General features: G+C 41.2%; 1 protein-coding gene across 2 annotated transcripts in view; it reads right to left on the bottom strand.

Annotated features, from left to right (window-relative positions):
* Brinp2 (BMP/retinoic acid inducible neural specific 2) overlaps positions 1 to 20984 on the bottom strand; it is a 106076-nt gene that overhangs the window by 22657 nt on the left and 62435 nt on the right. The gene's annotated exons all lie outside the window — the stretch shown is intronic.

Genomic DNA, 20984 nt, shown 5'->3' on the forward strand with positions numbered 1-20984 from the left:
ACCTTCGTGATTGAGTAACAAGACACACTGGATGCATTGGTTCACTGAGATATGCAGCTCTTTAGCAACCTGGTTCTCCATTGCATGGTTATGAAAACGCCACCAACTGCATCAGAAACTCTTTTAAATACCAGGAAACTGATAAGCTCATAATGATAAATAGAACATTTCTAGGATTTGAATTTTCATATGATAACTGAAATTTTACTTTTGTTAATAAATACCATCAGTTTTCCTTTTAAGAGCTAGCTTGCCTTTTTTTTTTCTTTTGAGAAAATGTCTGCCAAACACTTAACTCTAAATGACTACAGGTTGTCTGCTACTCTTGTTTTCAAGAAAAATAGAGTTCTAGGAGGAAAGTTGCTTGCTCAGCTTGCAGTCCAACCACACATGTATTTTCCCTTGAGATCACCATAGTTCTTTAGTAGCTGCAGACATGCCCTGTGTGCATTTCTCGATTCATCACATAGAACATTAAAAAGACATGTATACAAGGTCAATATTTAATGCCGTTAGTAAATTGCCTGCTTTAGAACATTCTTAAGTGAAGCTGGCATATTCTCTCTCTTTCTCTCCCTCACCCTCTCCCTTCCTCTCCCTTCTTCTCCTTTCCTCTTCCCCTCCCTCTGTATGTGTGTGTGTGTGTGTGTGTGTGTGTGTGTGTGTGTGTGTGTGTTTCTTTCTCTCTTCCCTCTTTCTGTGTGTGGGGCTGTGTGTTTAGTTCACTTCTATAATGATGACTATGATATGACTACCAGATTCATTTGGGATGAGTATTTTCCTTTCAAATAATATATCAGTTTTATTTGCTGTTTTTTTTTCTCCCCCATTTTCATTGCAAATGTCACATGGATCCTGAAAGGAACCAAGAAGACCACATCTTAAACAGCCTGTTTCAGAAGATGTCTGGGTTTCTTTATAAACGCATCCACAGGTTCACTCTCTATGATTTGCTTACCAATGCATTTGGATCTGGAAGAGGAAAATTTTCTTGTCTTAAGCTGAAATTTAAATAATTGTAAGAAATGAGTTTTTTCCCTCCCATATTATACCTCCTGTCTTTGGAAGCATAAGATGTCTCCACACATCTCTCTTATCCCAATCCTTCTCATTGTAAAAGTGCATAACCTTGGTCTAATCTTCCCTTCAAAGTCAAGGAATATTTAGGATGGAGCTACAGAAAATAAAATAGGTAAAAATAAGTACATGGAGACCCGTGTGTAATCTGAGCCTATATAAGCTGTGCCCCACACCCTCATCTGAGATCGAGGCTCAAATAGAAAGGAGGAGTAGATGTCAAACATCAGTAGAGGAACAAAAGGAAATGGTGGCTATAATTCACGGTTTCAACTCAGTCTTTCAAATTTTTCACTGGGTGGCTTTATTTATCGAAGTAGGCAAGTTAATAATAATATATCATCAGTTATTTCTTTTGTGCAGGAAATGCTAAACTTTAATTAAAGTACAGGGTATTTGTCAAAAGCATTAGCTATCCCAAATCCCACTGCACGGTGAAGAACAGTTGCCTGATCTCATTTGTGGATGGCTGGATAGGAACCAGTATCCTCTCTTTGGCTAGAGGATAATTACATGGATGAATCATAAAATCAAATTACTAAAAACAGAAACAAAATATAATCAAAAGAAAATCCTTAGGGTCATCAATCCCAGCTCTCTGCCTTGGGATAAGCTACATGTCGACTTCATTAACTACTATTTTTTTATCACGTTATCTTCCTAGATTCAAGGGTGAAGAGGAGACATTCTTCCTCCTTCCATGATTTCTTAAAATGGCCCAAGCCCATCACTTTCCTGATGATCTAATCCAGAAGGGATTCTCCCCTCCCCTCTCTCCAACCCTGCCCCATTTATGCCCTTGGACTCATTACCACCTGATACCATCTTATTTTCCCTTCTGTCTCCTCTCATTAGGACATAAACTCTACCAGTTTAATATCAGGGAAGCACTTCTTCCCTGATATTAACAATCGACAGCATTGGAACATATATTAGCTATTCTTACACAGAAAAATAATAGATATCCAACACAGTTGCATTGAGTAATTGAAAGAGACATTCTCCATGCCCTTTAATATCATAGCTCTCCCAACCCACTAGTTTTCAAATTAATGGGAAATTGATTAAAAAAATAGTTATAAGAGAGTAACCTAGGAAGCAACAGCCAATTAGCAATTGCTCCGACATGAAGGGAATCATTTTAAATACGTTTATCAGGAAGTTAAATTTTACTTACAAAAATATAGGCCGGCCCGCAGCAGCTCTCTGCTCCCAAAACCCGTGGGAGAGAGACCTCACCGCCTGGTCAGGTGGGCACTCCTGAGGCTGCAGAGCGGAAGAGACCACCAACACTGCCCACCCCTGCCCACATCCCTGGCCCAAGAGGAAACTGTATAAGGCCTCTAGGCTCCCGTGGGAGAGGGCCCAGGAGCGGCAGGAGCCCTGCCTGAGACACCGCCGGAACCTGAAGGAAACAGACCGGATAAACAGTTCTCTGCACCCAAATCCCGTGGGAGGGAGAGCTAAACCTTCAGAGAGGCAGACATGCCTGCGAAACCAGAAGAGACTGCTCTCTGCACATTACTGATTCAGAGGAAAACACGGAGGCCATCTGGAACCCTGGTGCACGGAGGCTCCCGGAAGAGGCGGCGCAGATCTTCCCGGTTGCTGCCACCGCAGAGAGCCCGTGGGCAGCACCCCGCAAGCGAACTTGAGCCTCGGGACCACAGGTAAGACCAACTTTTCTGCTGCGAGTGACCTGCCTGGTGAACTCAAGACACAGGACCACAGGAACAGCTGAAGACCTGTAGAGGGGCAAAACTACACACACGAAAGCAGAACACTCTGTCCCCATAACTGGCTGAAAGAAAACAGGAAAACAGGTCTACAGCACTCCTGACACACAGGCTTATAGGACAGTCTAGCCACTGTCAGAAATAGCAGAACAAAGTAACACTAGAGATAATCTGATGGCGAGAGGCAAGCGCAGGAACACAAGCAACAGAAACCAAGACTACATGGCATCATCGGAGCCCAATTCTCCCACCAAAACAAGCATGGAATATCCAAACACACCAGAAAAGCAAGATCTAGATTCAAAATCATATTTGATCATGATGCTGGAGGACTTCAAGAAAGACATGAAGAACTCCCTTAGAGAACAAGTAGAAGCCTACAGAGAGGAATGTAAAAATCCCTGAAAGAATTCCAGGAAAACACAATCAAACAGTTGAAGGAATTAAAAATGGAAATAGAAGCAATCAAGAAAGAACACATGGAAATAACCCTGGATATAGAAAACCAAAAGAAGAGACAAGGAGCTGTAGATACAAGCTTCACCAACAGAATACAAGAGATGGAAGAGAATCTCAGGGCAGAAGATTCCATAGAAATCATTGACTCAACTGTCAAAAGATAATGTAAAGCGGAAAAAGCTACTGGTCCAAAACATACAGGAAATCCAGGACTCAATGAGAAGATCAAACCTAAGGATAATAGGTATAGAAGAGAGTGAAGACTCCCAGCTCAAAGGACCAGTAAATATCTTCAACAAAATCATAGAAGAAAAACTTCCTAACCTAAAAAAAGAGATACCCATAGGCATACAAGAAGCCTACAGAACTCCAAATAGATTGGACCAGAAAAGAAACACCTCCCGTCACATAATAGTCAAAACACTAAACGCACAAAATAAAGAAAGAATATTAAAAGCAGTAAGGGAAAAAGGTCAAGTAACATATAAAGGCAGACCTATCAGAATCACACCAGACTTCTCGCCAGAAACTATGAAGGCCAGAAAATCCTGGACTGATGTCATACAGACCCTAAGAGAACACAAATGCCAGCCCAGGCTACTGTATCCTGCAAAACTCTCAATTAACATAGATGGAGAAACCAAGATATTCCATGACAAAACCAAATTTACACAATATCTTTCTACAAATCCAGCACTACAAAGGATAATAAATGGTAAAGCCCAACATAAGGAGGCAAGCTATACCCTAGAAGAGGCAAGAAACTAATCGTCTTGGCAACAAAACAAAGAAAAGAAAAGCACACAAACACAACCTCACATCCAAATATGAATATAACAGGAAGCAATAATCACTATTCCTTAATATCTCTCAACATCAATGGCCTCAACTCCCCAATAAAAAGACATAGATTAGCAAACTGGATACGCAACGAGGACCCTGCATTCTGCTGCCTACAGGAAACACACCTCAGAGACAAAGACAGACACTACCTCAGAGTGAAAGGCTGGGAAACAACTTACCAAGCAAATGGTCGGAAGAAGCAAGCTGGAGTAGCCATTCTAATATCAAATAAAATCAATTTTCAACTAAAAGTCATCAAAAAAGATAAGGAAGGACACTTTATATTCATCAAAGGAAAAATCCACCAAGATGAACTCTCAATCCTTAATATCTATGCCCCAAATACAAGGGCACCTACATACGTAAAAGAAACCTTACTAAACCTCAAAACACACATTGCACCTCACACAATAATAGTAGGAGATTTCAACACCCCACTCTCATCAATGGACAGATCATGGAAACAGAAATTAAACAGAGACGTAGACAGACTAAGAGAAGTCATGAGCCAAATGGACTTAACGGATATTTATAGAACGTTCTACCCTAAAGCAAAAGGATATACCTTCTTCTCAGCTCCTCATGGTACTTTCTCCAAAATTGACCATATAATTGGTCAAAAAACGGGCCTCAACAGGTACAGAAAGATAGAAATAATCCCATGCGTGCTATCGGACCACCACGGCCTAAAGCTGGTCTTCAATAACAATAAGGGAAGAATGCCCACATATACGTGGAAATTGAACAATGCTCTACTCAATGATAACCTGGTCAAGGAAGAAACAAAGAAAGAAATTAAAAACTTTTTTAAATTTAATGAAAATGAAGGTACAACATACCCAAACTTATGGGACACAATGAAAGCTGTGCTAAGAGGAAAACTCATAGCGCTGAGTGCCTGCAGAAAGAAACAGGAAAGAGCATATGTCAGCAGCTTGACAGCACACCTAAAAGCTCTAGAACAAAAAGAAGCAAATACACCCAGGAGGAGTAGAAGGCAGGAAATAATCAAACTCAGAGCTGAAATCAACCAAGTAGAAACAAAAAGGACCATAGAAAGAATCAACAGAACCAAAAGTTGGTTCTTTGAGAAAATCAACAAGATAGATAAACCCTAGCCAGACTAACGAGAGGACACAGAGAGTGTGTCCAAATTAACAAAATCAGAAATGAAAAGGAGACATAACTACAGATTCAGAGGAAATTCAAAAAAATCATCAGATCTTACTATAAAAGCCTATATTCAACAAAACTTGAAAATCTGCAGGACAGAAAATGGATAACTTCCTAGACAGATACCAGGTACCGAAGTTAAATCAGGAACAGATAAACCAGTTAAACAACCCCATAACTCCTAAGGAAATAGAAGCAGTCATTAAAGGTCTCCCAACCAAAAAGAGCCCAGGTCCAGACGGGTTTAGTGCAGAATTCTATCAGACCTTCATAGAAGACCTCATACCAATATTATCCAAACTATTCCACAAAATTGAAACAGATGGAGCACTACCGAATTCCTTCTATGAAGCCACAATTACTCTTATACCTAAACCACACAAAGACCCAACAAAGAAAGAGAACTTCAGACCAATTTCCCTTATGAACATTGACGCAAAAATACTCAACAAAATTCTGGCAAACCCGAATCCAAGAGCACATCAAAACAATCATCCACCATGATCAAGTAGGCTTCATCCCAGGCATGCAGGGATGGTTTAATATCTGGAAAACCATCAACGTGATCCATTATATAAACAAACTGAAAGAACAAAACCACATGATCATTTCATTAGATGCTGAGAAAGCATTTGACAAAATTCAACACCCTTCATGATAAAAGTCCTGGAAAGAATAGGAATCCAAGGCCCATACCTAAACATAGTAAAAGCCATATACAGCAAACCAGTGGCTAACATTAAACTAAATGGGAGAAACTTGAAGCAATCCCACTAAAATCAGGGACTAGACAAGGCTGCCCACTCTCTCCCTACTTATTCAATATAGTTCTTGAAGTTCTAGCCAGAGCAATCAGACAACAAAAAAGGAGGTCAAGGGATACAGATCGGAAAAAAGAAGAAGTCAAAATATCACTATTTGCAGATGATATGATAGTATATTTAAGTGATCCCAAAAGTTCCACCAGAGAACTACTAAAGCTGATAAACAACTTCAGCAAAGTGGCTGGGTATAAAATTAACTCAAATAAATCAGTAGCCTTCCTCTACACAAAAGAGAAACAAGCCGAGAAAGAAATTAGGGAAACGACACCCTTCATAATAGACCCAAATAATATAAAAGTACCTGGTGTGACTTTAACCAAGCAAGTAAAAGATCTGTACAATAAGAACTTCAAGACACTGAAGAAAGAAATTGAAGAAGACCTCAGAAGGTGGAAAGATCTCCCATGCTCATGGATTGGCAGGATTAATATAGTAAAAATGGCCATTTTACCAAAAGCGATCTACAGATTCAATGCAATCCCCATCAAAATACCAATCCAATTCTTCAAAGAGTTAGACAGAACAATTTGCAAATTCATCTGGAATAACAAAAACCCAGGATAGCTAAAACTATCCTCAACAATAAAAAGGACTTCAGGGGGAATCACTATCCCTGAACTCAAGCTGTATTACAGAGCAATAGTGATAAAAACTGCATGGTATTGGTACAGAGACAGACAGATAGACCAATGGAACAGAATTGAAGGCCAGAAATGAACCCACACACCTATGGTCACTTGATTTTTTGACAAAGGAGCCAAATCCATCCAATGGAAAAAAAGATAGCATTTTCAGCAAATGGTGCTGGTTCAACTGGAGGTCAACATGTAGAAGAATGCAGATCGATCCATGCTTATCACCCTGTACAAAGCTTAAGTCCAAGTGGATCAAGGACCTCCACATCAAACCAGACACACTCAAACTAATAGAAGAAAAACTAGGGAAGCATCTGGAACACATGGGCACTGGAAAAAATTTCCTGAACAAAACACCAATGGCTTATGCTCTAAGATCAAGAATCGACAAATGGGATCTCATAAAACTGCAAAGCTTCTGTAAGGCAAAGGACACTGTGGTTAGGACAAAACGGCAACCAACAGATTGGGAAAAGATCTTTACCAATCCTACAACAGATAGAGGCCTTATATCCAAAATATACAAAGAACTCAAAAAGTTAGACCGCAGGGAGACAAATAACCCTATTAAAAAATGGGGTTCAGAGCTAAACAAAGAATTCACAGCTGAGGAATGCCGAATGGCTGAGAAACACCTAAAGAAATGTTCAACATCTTTAGTCATCAGGGAAATGCAAATCAAAACAACCCTGAGATTTCACCTCACACCAGTGAGAATGGCTAAGATCAAAAACTCAGGTGACAGCAAATGCTGGCGAGGATGTGGAGAAAGAGGAACACTCCTCCATTGTTGGTGGGATTGCAGACTGGTACAACCATTCTGGAAATCAGTCTGGAGGTTCCTCAGAAAATTGGACATTGAACTGCCTGAGGATCCAGCTATACCTCTCTTGGGCATATACCCAAAAGATGCCCCAACATATAAAAAGACACGTGCTCCACTATGTTCATCGCAGCCTTATTTATAATAGCCAGAAGCTGGAAAGAACCCAGATGCCCTTCAACAGAGGAATGGATACAGAAAATGTGGTACATCTACACAATGGAATATTACTCAGCTATCAAAAACAACGACTTTTATGAAATTCGTAGGCAAATGGTTGGAACTGGAAAATATCATCCTGAGTGAGCTAACCCAATCACAGAAAGACATACATGGTATGCACTCATTGATAAGTGGCTATTAGCCCAAATGCCTGAATTACCCTAGATGCCTAGAACAAATGAAACTCAAGACGGATGATCAAAATGTGAATGCTTCACTCCTTCTTTAAAAGGGGAACAAGAATACCCTTGGCAGGGAAGAGAGAGGCAAAGATTAAAACAGAGACTGAAGGACACCCATTCAGAGCCTGCCCCACATGTGGCCCATATATATACAGCCACCCAATTAGACAAGATGGATGAAGCAAAGAAGTGCAGAAGTGTAGATCGCTCCTGAGAGACACAGCCAGAATACAGCAAATACAGAGGCGAATGTCAGCAGCAAACCACTGAACTGAGAATAGGACCCCCGTTGAAGGAATCAGAGAAAGAACTGGAAGAGCTTGAAGGGGCTCGAGACCCCATATGTACAACAATGCCAAGCAACCAGAGCTTCCAGGGACTAAGCCACTACCTAAAGACTATACATGGACTGACCCTGGACTCTGACCTCATAGGTAGCAATGAATATCCTAGTAAGAGCATCAGTGGAAGAGGAAGCCCTGGGTCCTGCTAAGACTGAACCCCCAGTGAACTAGACAGTTGGGGGGAGGTCGGCAATAGGGGGGGGGTGGGGAGGAACACCCATAAGGAAGGGAGGGGGGGGGATGTTTGCCCGGAAACCGGGAAAGGGAATAACACTCGAAATGTATATAAGAAATATTCAAGTTAATAATAAAAAAATAAAAAAATAAAACAACAACAACAACAAAAAAAGTTACATTATATAATTACATTTTTTCATATAAAAAAAATATAGGAGCACAATTTTGTGCATTTCAAAAATAGAAATCAGGCAGGTGTAATGGTGGTCATCTACAATCTCCATACTCAGGAGGCACTGGCAGGAAGCTTGCTACAATATGAAGCCAGAATAGTCACGTTGTGAGTTCCGGGCCAATCAAGATTACATAGCTAGACCCTGCCTCAAATAAATAATAAACACTGCCGGCATTTTCTTTTTCTTTTTCTTTTTATACTGCCTGAGTCCTCATACACAATCGGCAGCAGACATGGACAACTTCTCATGGCTGCCCGTCCACTGTCCACATTCAAAGCCTAGCACATTAAAAATCTGTCAGTTGAGACTGTTATGCTTAACACTTAGGTGTTAGTGATCAGTAGCTCCCTTCCTCTGCAGCGAGTCTGGTCATTTCTACCATTCGTTATGTTAAAGAATGACCGGAGAAACCACAGGCTTTAAGTTATACACTTTTGCTCCGTTTGACATCAGCCTTGGAAAATCTGTTTAATGCAAGTCAATGGATGTAGAGTAGTTTACTTAAATGAGGAAACTGCAGCTCAGAAAGCTAGCAATTGCCTAACATCACACAACCAGAGAGGAACTGATGCTGTTAGAAGTGGAGGAAAAGTCTGAGTACCATCTGACAAACTTCTCTAGAAGATGATATACATTGAGGCAGGAAGATCTCCATGTTTTCCAGACCAGGACAAGGCAGAATCAAATCTTGTATCAGAAAGATGGAAAAAGTAGGGGGGAGATAGAAAGAAGAAGGGAGGGGGGGAGAAGGGAAGGGAGGAAAGGAGGAAGAGAAAAGGAAAGGAAGAAAGGAGAAAGGGAAGGAGCAAGGGAAGAAGAACTGGAGGAGAGAAGACTCTTCTTAGGGCCCCAGTGAGGCTGCTCATAGCAGGATAAATCAGAAAAACAAGTCTTGACACCTTAGTACTTGTGCTGTTGTCTGCAAGACTCGGGAAGCCTTTGACATATTTGCAATCTATTTGTAGCAGACTCAGCTTTCAGCATGAACCTTAGCTGAGAAAATCACAAAACGGAGATGCCACAGTTTGCCTAAAAGAGTATAACCAGCTGGTAGCAAAATCTGAGCAAAAGGAGAGCACACTGACCTTCCTCAGGGGGATGGTGACAGGGGCAGGAGCTGGAGACCAGAAGTGTTATGGATGTAAGGTGGGTGGAGTCACACAATTAGAGGGCAGTGCTTAAATCTCAGTGATGGTGATGGAGCTCAACACTACAATTTGGTCTTCCTTTGTGTCCCTGAAGTATGTACTTAGATTCCAGTCTCTTTAGAAAGTTAGCTATCTGCTAACAAAAGTAGTGTCATTACTCAGAACATTTCATTTATTTATTTATCTAAGCAAAACATGAATTTACTATATATTAAATACAGTATACCATTTATACTATGGAAAAACCCTTTTTGGATAAAGGTAGTTTCCCTGTGCCCATTTGTAGGGGAAGAAATTAAGATTGAGAAGGAAATCAGGTTTATACACAAAGCATTATGGGAAGAATCACAGACAAGGACCTGAGTCCGTGTATCATGGGTACTCAGGAAATCATAATACAAAGTAACACGTGAGCTAGAAGAGTGAATGGCACTGTCTCAGAAAGCATTTTATGAGCAAACAATAAACGATGACTAATACTTGATTAATTCTTACCCTGTGCTAGACAAATAAGGTTCTTAAAAGAGTTATCTATAAAATATCCCTATAAGGGGGAAACATAATTATCTTCATCATGTGGACAATGAAATGAAGGCAGGATATTTTAATTTACCTAGCTGGTAACATCCAGTAAGTGGCAGAAGCAGAATTGAAGCATCGCTTGTTTTGACAGGACATAGTTTGACCGCTGTGATACAGTATCCCTGCCCGTGGGTGAAAAGCAAAGGAATGGTCGTAAAATTGGGGGGGGGGTGTTTGCAGGATAAATAATTCATAAGGACAGGGACTTACTGTGAAGCATTTCACTAGAGAGGCTCACTGGATAAAGAGTTCGGATAATGGGACTAGAGTTACAAAACAGGAAAAATGCAGAAAAGTCAAATCTGCTCTTAGCATCCCAGTAAGGTATTGTTGTGTCTTAGATGTGGTTTTGGCTCCACAGGATTTTTCTGTTGGAAACTTGATGGTTATGATGGGCAATGTCAAGATGTAGTGGGAACTTAAGAATGGGACAGGATTATGATAGTTCTCAGTGGAGTGTGGACAGTTTTCTGTTCTGCAAATGAATGTCCCTAGTTCCTCTCCCCACTTGACTGTCCCTTTTCATCTTGTTCAGTGGTCTCTTCCTCCTGCATTAAGTTCCTCCATGATGCCATTCATCATGTCCTATAGCCAAGTGGGTCCTTACCAGCAGCAAACTGCCCCTAGCACCATATCCTTTGTCCTCTAGAACAGTGAACTATATTAGCCTCTTTACTTTGTAACCTTCCCAGCTGCAGACATTTTGTTATATTCATGGAATACTGACTAATACAGGCATCAACTCGGAATTAGGTGCTAACTACAAAAAGATTCAGCCTCCAAGGATCCAAAACCATGCACTTTTACTCCAGTCAAGTTCTTCCCAGGCCTTGAGGACCTTCATTGATATGAAATCATTGGGGAATTTCTGTGAATGGAGTTTAAACCAGAAAGTATTAAAAATGTGCTTAAAGGCCCTATTAACCTGTTTTCCCCAGCATCTACAAACCTCAGAAGACAATACTGGAAGACAGCCTAAGCTAGTCAAAGCATAAGTGTTCAATTTCAATTTTTCATTTAGTGGGTTTTTTTCCAGTAATAAAATAATCAAGACTTTTTCCCCAAGACAAGAATGTTTTCTATATATCAATTAAATTAACATACAGTGCTTCAATTAAGCTATCATCTTTGTTTCGATTAAGACATCAAGTAAATCTCCATTCCAATTTAGCCATTTCTCCTAAAATCTTCTCCCACTGTGTTTGTTACTCAGTAAACAGTCTGAGAACGAAGACGTTTCAAACAGCACTGTAGTCCTAAGGAAAGTTCTTTCAAACATCAGAGGATATTGCAGAAAAAAGCTCCTGGGTTAAGGCAAAGGATGAACAAAGCTGTTCAAGGTGGATGTGGAGAAAAAAGGCATGCACATGCATTTCAGAAGGGTGCATGCATGCATTTTAGAAGGTGCTTCCATACAGGGCAATTCCCAGTTGTACAATGATGGTTGTACATGAGTTCAGGTAAAATCAAACCAGAGTTCTGGCAAATTTCAAGCCACAGAAGCCTCAGCAGGGATTTAGACCAAGTCAGCTCTGAGCCTGCTCTGGATTTGAAACCAAAAGGGGGTCTCAATGGAGCTCCGTTGAACTCATTAAATGACTACAGGATGTTCTAATTCAAAAATTGTAAATAGAAAGTGGTATCTCCAGGTCCCTACCAGACAGCACCATGTCCTGTGTATCACAAGGTCAACAACAAATCTGCCAGCAAGAGCTTCCCTGCGGGGTCTCACAGCATCTGAAGATGAAAGATTCAGAAAGAACACAGCTGGGGTCTTCCATCCAGGTGCTGTTTGCACTTAAGCACCTCTTTTTGGGGCTTGTAAACTGAGAGCATTGATTCAGCCCCATGAAGAGCCATTAATTATGAAGGCTTCCTACCTGTAAAGTCCTAAGGGAGAAACATTTAAAAATAGAGTATGTTGGATAGATAGGTGGGTAGGTAGGTAGATAGATAAATAGGTAAATGACACACAGATACATACATAATAAAAAGATGATTGATTGAGAGAGAGAGAGAGAGAGAGAGAGAGAGAGAGAGAGAATAGGCAGATGGTGAATGGATGGATAGATAGATCGATTGATAGATAGATAGATAGATAGATAGATAGATAGATAGATAGATAGATAGGGATAAATAGATCATAGATGTTTGAGAGTAAACTGTGGGTAGCTCTGCTGAGATTTTATATTAAGAGCTAGATTTTGTTTTTTGCTTTTTTGTTTTTTTTTTTTTACTACCAGTTTTCTAATGAATCGGTATCTTTTCACCTTAGTTGGGAAAACCTGTCCATCACATTACCAAGGTCACCTATAGGGCTGTCATCTGGAAAGTCACATTTTGAATCTTCTGAGCTTGCAGCTCTCTGTGTGTGCATTCACCATGGCCCCCCTGCAGGCTTGGCAGCATCCTAGCCTGCAGTCAGTACACCCCTGTGTGCTAGGGGCCATTCGTTCCTCCTGAGTTAGACTCTGGGAATCACTGCGGCTTCCTGCACAGTCAACCGATCATCACCTGCTCACTCAGGCGGCAGTTCTCAGAATAGGCCTGAGACAAGATGAGAGGGGCGGGAGAAGTCTTAAGACTCCCATAGAGTCCAGGATGCCTAGCACCAAGTATCATCTTGCAGCATGTAAATGGCCCACAGGATTGAACTCATAAGCACCAGTGTTCTTTTCCATTTTATTTCCTTCTAATCTCTTTTAAGTGACCTATCTTTTGGGGAGGCATCACTCAACTTTGATGTTCAAAGGGTCTGTTGCTTTATAAGCGTCTAAACTATCATTCTCCAAGCGGTTGCTCTGGAATGCGCCATGATCATAAATAAGAAACAGTATGTCTGCGTTTCCTTGCAAAATGAAGAAAGACACAGAATAGGTTACTGAAGAAATCATTTAAGAACTTTGGAACAATGACTAGGCCACGGATGATTTTGTCATCTTTCTCGACTTTTCTTAGTCGACTTAAACTGTCAACCAATGACCCTTCAAAATATGTCTCCTTCTGACCAGCTGACAGCTTGCTGGTTTGATACAAGAGGCTCGGTGAGAGTTACCGAGTGTTGCTGACTTTCCCAGTGACTTTCCAGCAAAAAGGCCTTTTCTTGTTCCGTGTCTCTACTAACGCCTCACATACCCAGGGGTCCATCTGCCACACAAGAAAGCACTCGCTTTTCTTTTTTTCATAGAACCACAGCTTTAAACTCAGAAAACTCACAGGAATGGTCATAGGCATTGAGGGATTTGAGTCGTTCACCTCAGAGGCTTGGCTCAGATGGTACAGATGCTCCTGCTTGAGGAGGGCACAGAGATCTATAAGTGTTTTGGCTCCCACACAGAGTGCAGGATTTCTAGACATATCACATCGTCAAAAGATTTCTATCTCAACAACAGATTACTATAATGTTCTTGGCTATTAGAGTTTCTACGGCTACAATGAATGAGACATGATTAATCTGAGTCATAAAAAGAAATGATAATAATAACCGTAATTTCTTATATTGGTATAGTGAAATCTTTTAGTATTTTTTAAAAATTGAAAACAATTTTTAGACGTGTTTAGCAAATTTATTATAAGGACCTTGAAGTAGATAAAGGGGATATTATTATTCTACAATTATCCTTTTACAAGTTAACAAGTGAATAGACTGGAAACAGAAGTGGCTGGCCCCAACTCTCAGTTGATTAGCAGTTGAATTTAACTAGCTTCTGGGTCAGGTTATTAATGATTTTCTGTCTTACTCTGGAGGCTGGGCTTAAGCTCACGTTCTACCACCCACCTTTTCATACCTCCCAGATAATTCTGCTTTGTTTTCTATTGTGGATAGGACAAAGCCCTAGGTCTTTCAATTTGGCGTCTTGGGTTAAATAAGATCTCAGCCCCTATGACCTTGAAGGCAGAAGAGCAGACATCAGGGTGGTTCCTCCTTGATGTCCTAGTGCCCTGTCCTCAGTGTCTGGAAGCACTCAAGAAGCCTGGCCTGGAGGTAATTTAGCAGCCTGCTGTGTTCTCAAACAACGGCCCGTAAACAATGATTGGCCAATTTTATTCTAATCTTTTCAATTTTGCTCTAATTAAAATCAAGCTGCAGCTTTCAAACAGTTTAATTAAAGCTGATTGGAAGAGGTGGGGAGGGGAGAGTCAAGCTTAGGGGAAGAGGAAGAGATCACTGTGTGGTGAGTCACACTTGTCCCTGTGGTGCTTAGGGACTTGAAGAAGCACCAGAAGGGACACGTCTGTAGAGTCAACATGAAATGCGATAGATTCCTTGCAATGAAGGGCCATTGGATCTGCAGACCAGAAGGAACCAAAAAAGAATAGCCTAGTGTTTTTGCACACACAGAAACCCTATCTTTGCCTTGGCTGCTTGGTCTACTCTTCTAAAGCTCATCTGTTCACCTGTGGAGAAAATTACCCTCTTCACCACTGTTCATCTCCTGTCGAGCTTGTTCACTCAGCAAGCCAATAGTCCATGCTATCCTTCTCCTCAGTAGACTTCTTCCTAGGCTTCCAATTAGCCATTTTACTTCAAGATAATTCCCACAGGCTGTAGTTCCTTCCAGTACTCTAAAAGTTTACCCATGTTGAAATGTGGTAAGTCTTCTGTTATTTAGAAGTATTTGCTTTTTTATATAGGATACCCTTTTTGACCAACTATTTTTAGTTCTTATAAGAATTTCCAGATCTCTAGCCCTTCCCACCCATTTTCATTCTTTGCACTTGACCTTACCAATGTATTTCTTTCGAACCACAGGTTCATGTGTTCCAAGACAGAGACATTACATTAGAGACAAGTGAGAGTATACTAAATGCATCAGCATCTTCAGTATCCTTCTCATGATCTCCATGAACACTATCATTGAACCAATCTTCACTGGGCCCCAGTGTCACCAGGAATGGGACTGGATGTTGGATATATTTAAAAATCATTGCAGAGGTCTTACAAAGACCAGTGTAGTAGACTGACTCATCAATTTTGCCTTTAGGACCTTTTGATATGGCCTGGTAGAATCATTCGCTTATAAAGATAGAACTTATTTCTCAACCCTATATATACAGAGTTGTATTACTTTGCTTTGGGCAAAAAAATGAGGACAGAAGTGACTGTTGGACAATTCAAGAGCCCTGCCTGTTCCCTCTCTCCCGGCTGCTTCTCTCTCCTCTAGAAAAATCACACCCTTCCTTCCGGTATTCTAGTTCTGTTCTTTAGCTTTGGCCCTAAAACAAATACCATTAAAAGACAGACCTACCCACTGACCCTTTGGGGATCTTCAGAGTGAGGCAAAGCTCTTACAGCCGATCTACACACATGCTATTGCTCTATTTATATGGGGCAATAGTTAAACTGTAGATATCAGTTCCAGTTCATATCTGGCAGAAATTGGAAAATGGTTCTCTCTGCTATTTTCATTTTCTCTCTCAGGCTCATGGATGTTCAAGTCAATCTGCTCTCCACACCTACAACTTTCTCTTCATGTATAGCCACGTAACTAAGTTCTGGACCATAAAAGGTGAACACAGGCTTGGGGGAGGGGAACTCCCATCTATTCTTCATGTGCTCTATTTCCTCATCTACCAGGATGAATCTAGAAGAGGGCTAGACTTCAGGCCTCAGGGGATGGCAAAATAATTTAGGTCAATGGAGTCTCAGCCTCAAATGAGATCCTGAAGCAAATACATTCATCCTTTCCATGAATTAGATTGTAGTGTGAAATGAACAGAAAAAGGCAAACTATCATGTCACTGTTTCAACTGTTAGCCTGTTTTGGCTAATATTATCTGAATTATATCAGCTTGATTTTCCAGCCAGGAGAAATATTGTTGGATCATATTGTCAACCCGGGTAAGGCTCCCAGTGAGTGACTTGTATTGTGTGTATAGTCTCCCTGGTCAAACGGATGTGCCTCTACTTCTCGGCTCACCAGGTCTCTCTTCTAGCTTTTTGGATATTCATGGTGAATATCATTGACTATCTTGAGGTTCTGATGAGTAGGTGTTGGATCTTAGTGGGAAAGGTCTTCACAGCAAAAGCACCATCACCATTAAGGATTTATTTTAAACTGTCCCATAACTATAAAATCAAAAGATTAACTTAGGCTACAGTTAAAGAGAGCAGTACATAGATTTTAAGTGATAAATTTGATTTATGCATGGACTTTCATGCAGTAAAACAAGTTTGATAGAGTGAGACTACCTCTCATCTCTTTGCTCTTTCTGTGAAAACCTCTCTGCATTTTCTCCTTACACATTTATCTAGATTTACCACTCCTGTATTTTACATATTTACCTCCTTCATAAACACACACACACACACACACACACACACACACACACACACCATCTATCTTGAAGTACAACAAATCTGTTTTTAGTAATCTCCAAGTAATTCAAGTAGTATTATTCTTCCAATTTTACTGAGAAAATGATGCTCACACGTGCAAAATCACTTATACAAGGCTACCTACATATCAGAACTACAACTGGAATCCAGCCTATTCCAGTGCTTGGATTATCAGTTACATCTGTATGCTGCATCTAATTCAGTCCTACACAGCTACACAGTCCAACGGTTACTGAATGGTTTCAACCTCTTATTTTTCTTTCTATGGTACAGATATGGGGTTTGGTGATGTAAGATGTGTTCTTTGCCCCAAGGAGCTCACAGACAAGTCACAAGCAAAGATAAGTAAGCACACACAATCATAAGTTCTATGTCAGGAATATGAAGACAGTGATGGGACATCTTGGTAGATGTAAAACCAACCCTTTGGCAAGAGTCAAAGCACCCTTGCTTGAAGGGTATGGAGGAGCCCATCACTAAAGAAAATCTTTGCAGGAAGAGGAGATGAGATACCTTTAGAAAGGAAGGCTGTCAAATGAGCCTCCTGGGCCTGAGCTGATATGAGTTGTGCATTAGGGCTAGAGCGATGGGAAGGGAGACTATGTAGCCTGGGTTCAGTACTCATTGTCTATTGGTAGAAGTACAGAATTGATAGACATGAATTTTATGAGGAAATAGACTTGGGATTTATTTTTTTTTTCAGGTCAGTGGGAACAACAGACAAGTTAAATTGTGGATGAGGACAAAAATCCAAGTGGTCGATGACAAATCCAAAAGGCTAGAGTTGAAGCCCTATGGTTCAGATGGGGACAAGATTAGAGCAGAGGGGGCAGTTTTCAGTCATGGCATGCTGCTCCTATCAGGAAGCACAGTAAGGACCCAGGGAGGCACCAGAAATGTAGTAGGACAACTGTTCTGGTTGTGGCTTTACCACCAAATTTAAGACCAGTTGTGCAAAGCTATAGCAAACCAGGGAGGTGGGATTCTTGGAGAAGCTGGCAAACAAAAGTCAGGACATTTCTCCTGCATTTAACTTGAGTAAAAACTGTCTAGATTCTCCTCATTTCCCCACATATTTCCAATTCTTGCAGCTCTGATGCTTCGGCCTCCAATATGTGTCCCCGTATTCTGAGGTACCAGTGACCTACAACCAACACTCATCACCCAGAACTGCAGAAAATGCTCTGAAGAAAAAGCTGGGTGTCAGAAGCTCTAGGAGGGGCAACAAATACTGAGACACAACAGTTATTTTTGTTCCTATAGGTTTACTGTTTGTTCAGTGTAAAATGCTACAGAGTCCTTACACTGTCAGAACCACGCCTGAGAACCCAAAGAAAGAAATGGTGCAATGGACAGCCTCGTCCACCCAGACAGTGTAATAAAACTTGATTCATATGTGTTTTGATAATTTTGCAATCTTAAAAAAATTATAACAAAACTTGGAATTTACATGTACTGCTGGTCTTCACCGTTCCAGTACAGTATGCCATTAAACAAACCTCATCATATGTCTCTGTTCCTTCTTAAACCATAACCCAACAGAATTTGTGTGTGTGTGTGTGTGTGTGTGTGTGTGTGTGTGTGTGTGTGTGTGGTGTATGTGACTGAAGCTGAGGCAGAGCAGACTTTGAGGGAAGTTTGTGCCTCAAGGTGTGAGATTATTTGTTAAGGTTTCTGGTGCCCAAATGAAATCTTCAGTTTAATTAAGAATCTCAAGTTTCGGGTTGGGGATTTAGCTCAGTGGTAGAGCGCTTGCCTAGCAAGCACAAGGCCCTGGGTTCGGTCCCCAGCTCTGAAAAAAAAAAAGAAAAAAAAAAAAAAGAATCTCAAGTTTCTAACCACCCAACCTCCCCTTGGCTGGCTCAGATCATGACAGGGTTATTGCCCAGAAGTGGCATAGAGTCTGGTCAGGAGACACTGGCGACAGTTCTCAAGAACTCTGAGGGGTGAGCAAACAGGTTAGTCCCCGGGAGCCAGAATTGGTTTAAGGAGAGGATCTTGTCAAAAGAAACTATTTGTTTTCTTTAGGAAGAATGATGAAACAGGGGGAGTTGGGGTAAAATAAACAAGACCAGTTTAGCAGAAAATATGAGAAAGGAAAGGGAGTTTCAAGGCAGGATCCTCTGGGGTTAGTGTTAACAACAGCAAGAAGGTAGAATCAGAATGACTTAAGCTTATCCCAGAGAAAAGAAGGCAGAGACAAAATCAATGAGGAGGAAAACAGCTTTCATTTCAGAAAGATTTTCCGAGTATACCGCAGAGCTGAGGCAGGAGGACTGCCATGAGTTGAGCTTCAGCTTTGACTGCATAATGAGCTCTACTCATCCTCTGCTACAGAGTCGGACTCTCTCTGAGAGAGATAAAAGAAGGAAGAGGAAAGAAAAGGAAGGGGAGAGGCCCGGAAGAGATCGAGGAGAAAGGAAGAAAAGAAGGAAGGGAGAAGGAATAAATGAAGGTGGAAAGGAAGGAGAGATATCCTAGTCTTTCAAACTCCTGCACAATGGAAACGGGCTTTGGTAAATCCCTGTGCTGGGAATTGCTCCAGCCCAGGCATTTTAACTACCCTCGTGAGATCGCAGAGCTGGTTGTCTGCACGAGTTGATTTTGGAGTTTCCTTCTAATTAGACATCCAAGTAGTCCTTGGTTCTTATGTGCCATTTCATGTCATCAGACTTCCTTGCACACCCAGACACTGTCTGTGCGTTCTTGGCTCCTCATCTCAGGCTTATAAGCCCCATGCTTCTTAGATCTAAGCTTCTGGTCTGGCTGTGATATGCAAGCAGCAGGATGCGAATGGCTCTACTTTAATGCTCGCAGAAAACCAAAACCTATACTGGCAGCCTCAAGTCACTTTTTTTTTCCTTATAAAGTCACACAGGCATGCGACTTTTTCATTAACCAGGCCAACTTTGCAAGATTCTCACAGCCCCATTGCCTCTTCCTGCCCCCTTCATTGGATTCATAATTTAGAACAGACACAGAATCAGCAAGTGAGAGCTCGGCTTTCCTGCCAAAGTTTACCTCTGTAACTAACAAACCAATGATGTAGCCCGTGGCAAGGGATCATTAGGTGTTTACATGCCTCTGTGGATCCAGAAGCAGTCAGTCCCCAAAGATCCTTCTTTCCTGTCCTTTCTTCGTCACTAGCATGTCCCTAGGTAAGGCCTGGGCTCTCCTGACACACTAGGAAAATGAGAATTCTCTCAGGACCTGGGGTTGTAATGAAGGTTCTGGCAACGTTATTTTCTTCCCCTCAGAGCCTCCTGCCCAGGGAGTGGGACTTTGTGCTCACTCTGAGTCACTGACGTGAAGAGATCCTTTGGGTCTTGTAGGAGGTTGGGGAGAAAGAGGTAAATCTCCGGTTTGGAGAAGCTGGTAGGTATAGGGCAAAAGAATTATGGTACGTCTAACAAGAAACAGAAAGACATGGTCAGTCAGCTCTGAGAGATTCCTTCTTCTTCCTGAAGCACGTCTTGTCAAGGCCAGTCCTAATCTTCTACAGCAATGCTGACTAATGATAAAACAGGCACAGGACTCCCAGCCTGTAGGCACCTTTCACTCTCCCACCTGACAGCACAGTATAGTATGGAAGACGGGTCTAGCAGAACTGTCTGAACACATGCACGAAAACGTGTTTGTCTTTGTTAGAAAACAAAACAAAACAAAAATTAAATCCAAATTTGCAAAATATCCCAAATGTGACATTTGCTATATTATAAGTTCATGTAGCTATCCTTTGAAATATGGGACATTTCCAAATGGACATGTATGTTTGTAAATCAGTGTCTACCTGTTCCTAAAAGCTAGGGCCAGGGATTTACTCAAATTTATTTAACACTGAATTTTTATAAGCCATCACCAGGCAAGAAATAAGAGATCGTGCCTGGGAAATGACATTAAATGTCCCTCTAGTAGAGGATCCGGTTTACAGAAATCCGATTTGCACTGTATCCCATGTGGAAAAATACCAGTCGTGCAAACCCACAATACTGAACTTGGTGTTTCAGGAAAATCCAGTATGGCCCAAGTGCAGAAGGTGAGTTCTGGTAGAAAGCGAGGATTTCAGGAACTAGAGATAGGACCAGCCACTTACAGCCCCTTGAGACCTGTCTTCTGTATCTCAAGGATCTACTGGAATGCTCAAAAGACAAGAGGATGAGGGGGGCACCATTCTCTGAATATT

The sequence above is a fragment of the Rattus rattus genome, chromosome 10 (genome assembly GCF_011064425.1).
Source record: "Rattus rattus isolate New Zealand chromosome 10, Rrattus_CSIRO_v1, whole genome shotgun sequence".
Lineage (NCBI taxonomy): Eukaryota > Metazoa > Chordata > Mammalia > Rodentia > Muridae > Rattus > Rattus rattus.